The sequence below is a fragment of the Nicotiana sylvestris genome, chromosome 12 (assembly GCF_000393655.2).
Source record: "Nicotiana sylvestris chromosome 12, ASM39365v2, whole genome shotgun sequence".
In the NCBI taxonomy this organism is placed as follows: Eukaryota; Viridiplantae; Streptophyta; class Magnoliopsida; order Solanales; family Solanaceae; genus Nicotiana; species Nicotiana sylvestris.
This window is the reverse complement of record NC_091068.1, coordinates 84360097-84364654: the sequence shown is the minus strand read 5'-3', so window position 1 is coordinate 84364654 and position 4558 is coordinate 84360097. Positions and strand designations below refer to the sequence as shown.

General features: G+C 37.0%; 1 pseudogene; it reads right to left on the bottom strand.

Annotated features, from left to right (window-relative positions):
• Positions 1-1179: 1179 nt before the first annotated feature.
• On the bottom strand, positions 1180-2825 carry LOC104218580 (beta-D-glucosyl crocetin beta-1,6-glucosyltransferase-like; annotated as a pseudogene).
• Between the last annotated feature and the right edge of the window lie 1733 nt (positions 2826-4558).

Below are 4558 nucleotides of genomic sequence, written 5' to 3'. Positions count from 1 at the left end.
TTACCCCAGTTGAAGTCGTGAAGAAATCCTCAAAATTGTCCAAAATCCGAGCTCCAAAAATCCCAATCGAAAATGAAGAAATGACAGATTTTCAATCCTTAGGTTTCTGCCCAGGTTCGTGTTTACGGACAAAAACTTCGCAATTGTGAACTTCACTAAATTCTAAAATCATCGCAATTGCGAACTTCGCAAAAATCCAAAAAATTATCCCAATTGCGAACTTCACTAAAATCCAAAAATCATCACAATTGCTATAAATTGTTCACAATTACAAATAACAGTACCTCACCAGAAACCAACAAATTCAAACTTCTCCGAAATGATTTGAAATCACCCTGAAACTCATCCGGAACCTCCCGGACACAAACTATATATGAATTTTAATTATAAAATATGCTACGGACCTGCTCACGCACTTAAAACACTGAAAAAAAGTCGTCTTGACCCGATATTGATCATGATCAAACTTCCAAATTTCTTAATTTTACTAGTCTCTCAACCAATGATCCAAAAATATACCCAAGCCCCTCGGGACCCCGTCAAATCATACTGACAAGTCCCAAAATATGATACGAACTTAGTCGAGGCGTCAAATTATATCAAACAATGCCACAACACGAATCAGTCCTCGAATCGAATTATGAGTAATGAAATTTTCAAATTCTATAATTTGCACCGAACATATTAAATCAATCCGGAATGACTTCAAATTTTGCACACAAGTCATAAATAACATAGTGGACCTGTTCTAATTTTCGGAATCAAATTTTGACCCCGATATCATTAAAGTCAACTCCAGATCAAACTTTCCAAAAATCTTCAATTTTCCAACTTTCGCCAAAATGCGTCGAATTGTCCTACGGACTTCCAAATCTAAATCCGGGCGTACGCCTAAGTCTGAATTCACCATACAATGCTATTGAAATCATAAAAATTTCATTCAGAGTCGTTTACTCAAAAGCCAAACTCCGGTCAACTCTTTCCATTTAAGCTTCAAAAATAAGAATGTTTCTTTCAATTTAATCCCGAATCACCCGAAAACCAAATTCGACCACACGGGCAAGTTATAACACACATTACTAAGCTGCTCGCGACCTTAAGTCGTTGAACGGGACGTAAATTCCTAAAATGACAAGTCGGATCGTTACATTATTAATAGCACAAAATAATGTACATTGAAATAAGAAATTTTTTCTCAGGCTTCTTACATTTGTTAAATGAACTACCTAGAAAGATTATCGGTTGTTGCTCTTATTCTTCTCACAAAGTTGTGTTAGCTCCATCACAGCAGCATCAATATCTTCCACATTTTTAGATCTCAATTTCTCACCCAAATTTCTAACATTACATCTCAGATTCTCACCTGTTTTTCCTCATACTACATCTTTGATAACTCTTGCTATATCCTCTCTATGAATTGTTCCATTATCATCCCTCACTACCTCCAAAGCTACTCCAATTTCCACTAGCAATTTAGCATTCATGGGTTGATCAAGATCCATGGGCATAGCTATAATTGGAATACCATAGTCTATACTTTCTGAAATCGAATTCCATCCGCAATAACTTACGAATCCGCCAATACTTAAATAAGTTAAGATTTTTGCTTGTGGAGCCCATCCTCCCATAACCATCCCTCTATCTCCAATTCTCTCAAAAAAACCTTGTGGTAATGCCTCTTCAAGACTTCTTTTTTCCCCTTTTGGAAACCTAACAACCCATATGAAATTCACATCACTAAGCTCTAATCCAAAAGCAACTTCTTCCAATTCTTCCTTTGTTACCCACTCCCAAAAGAGACTAATACAGTTGAGAACTTATCTCTTTTCCCTAACCATTCCATAATCTCCATGTTTCCATCTACACTAGCCATAGGATCTTGAACTAGTGTACCAATTGCCAAAACCTTAAATTTGATTATGTCGGACATATAATCGATGTATTTTCCCTCCATCTCTCGCGATGTACCTATTAGCATCACGCCAGTAAATTCTTCAGGAGCTCTAACTTCAGGCTCATCGTCTTTCCGATGTTCTTTAACCACATTATGAGCTTTCGTTAGCTCATAAGAACGTAAACGAAGAGCTGGAAATGGAAACTCAACATCTTGTTTCATAAACAAGTGGCTGAAATAGGAACACATGGCTGCACAAGAAGTGAAAAATCTAGCAGCTGGGATGTTAAGGGAAGAAGCCACCCCCGCAGCCCATAATTGCTTGACATCATGGATTAACAAGTCAGGTTTTCGAGTTTTTAGTAAGTTGAGAAGATTTGGTTTGGCTATTTTGAGGGCATTTTGAAGGGTGGAATGGAGATGGAGTGGGAGGCCATTGGTTGTATGATAGTGAGGTGGAAGCTAGGCAAGTCTGGTAATTGGAGTTCCACAAGCTGAATTGAGGAACAATAGCTTTCTGGGATTCTTGTCCTGATGAAACTTAGGTTAATAGGGGACGAACATAGGTCAACCAAGAAACCTCTGTCCGCGAGTTTTTTGGCTAGCTCAAGAAATGGAGAGATATGACCATATGCGAGCCATGGAAACAAGAAAGCCTTCAATTTGGTAGATTTCGTACACATCGTGTGGTTTGTGCAGGAGAGGAAGTGGATGTGAGAGATTAAGCTCAGACGAACTGCAGTCCGTCCCGCCCCTTCGTAGTGACTTTGATCAGGAGAAGGAATATGGCAATAAATAGAGCTTCGGTTAAAAAATATGTAGGTGAATAAAAAATTGGCTATTGAGCAGCTTGTTAGAATTGAAAGTGTTGATAAAAGACGAAGTAGAGGATTGAGGGCTGAGGTTTCAATGCTTTAGCCATTTTGTTTATAGGCGATACACTTTTTACGTCAGAAAGGGACATCAAGAAAGAGAGACAACACAATTTGTTTCTACTTATTCTTTCTAAGGATTTGAATTTAGTCGGTAACTTACTTACATTGTGAACTTGTCTCTAATTTTAAATTGTACAAGTTGTTTTATCCTAAGTTGCTCAGATTCGGTTGTGGGTATCCGATACGAGGACGGATCCGAGTATCGGATTCGGCAAAATCTAAATTTTAAGATTCGGGAGTGCGGATCCGGATATGGATACAGGTGCGGGGATTCGGCTAATAAAAAATAGAGCTATAAAAATATTGTAAATTTTGAGAGATATTCTATGAAAAACTTACATGAATATTGTAGAATTCAATTTTTCATTCTCCAAAATGGACATTATTCTTTCATCGTCCTAAATATGTTTTATTTTTCTATTTTGAGAAATCAAAATCTCAAATTTTTTCTCAAATTTATCGATGAACTCCGATCCGGTCAAAGTGTCCAAGTGTATGCATGAACTTTAAAGTACTAATCAAAGAGAATGTGATGTATGCACCTCGTTATCCTTCCTATAATTTCTTACAGTACTACCTGTTAATTCAAGTTACAGGAACGCCACTGGCAACCTTACATATGATGAGTCTATGATTTTTTATTTTTATTTTTTGCTTTCCACACGGGTATTAGAAACCAACTTTGGAGTCCGATTAATTCGAATTCGCGCCAGAAAATTCCATTTTGAAGCGTAAACCGCACCCTACTAATGGCGACTTAATTCCCAGAGTACGATCTACTATTAATGGAGTACTATATTATAATCTGCATATATACTACATTGGCCTTATTTATCTGAATCTTTTATATATAGTATCAGAAGCATGGAGCTACTTGCCTGAATTCTTTTACTATCTAAATTTTCTTTCAGCTTCTTCTCCCTTCTTTTGTGGAGTCCTGGATTAACCCCCCACCCAAATCATTGCTGCTTGTTTCGGGCAAGAATTAGCGTTGCTACCATTCATGTTGAGCAGCATCTCCTTTCTTCGGCTTTGTTGCTTTTTTGTCCAAAAATGGTCATCAATGTTGGGGTTTTTAAGCATTAACGAGGCTTAAAAGAGGGTGAATCGGAAATAGAAGGAAATGAAATTTTTAAGTGAAATTTTAAGTTTCCCCCTTGATGAAGGAACATTGTTCCATATTGGAAGAGGAAGAGGTTTTTTATGGGTATATAAGTAATTACTCTTCTTCTAGCTCTTAAAGAGTTGAGAAGAAGGCAAGCCTCGCGCCGTCGTCGCTCCGCTCGGCTTCGACTTCGGCTTCGGCTTTGGTCAATTAATTGATTAATTTTTTGGACCAAATTTATTTGTAAATAGTAAAATATTAACAGAAATGTTATTAAATATTTGTCCTCCAATCCATTTTTCAGTTGTGTAACTGAAAATTAAACTACTCTCTTCAATTTTTCCTCTGTATTTTCCCTTTTTATTGTTGAGTAAATAGTCATTTATGTTATGGCATTTATGTTGTGGCCGTTTTGCATAAACAGTCATTCTGAAGAATTGCACCTCTTCAGATTTCAGCCCAACTTTGGCTATAAATACAAAACTATTCTGCTCAGAATTTCCATACGAATTTTCTGAGTTCTTCTCCTTTCTTCTGCATATTTTAACTTCAAAGAAAGCAATATTAAGTGTGATTTGCTACCGAACTTTGTGTTCGCTGAAACACTGGGGTTTGAAGTACCAC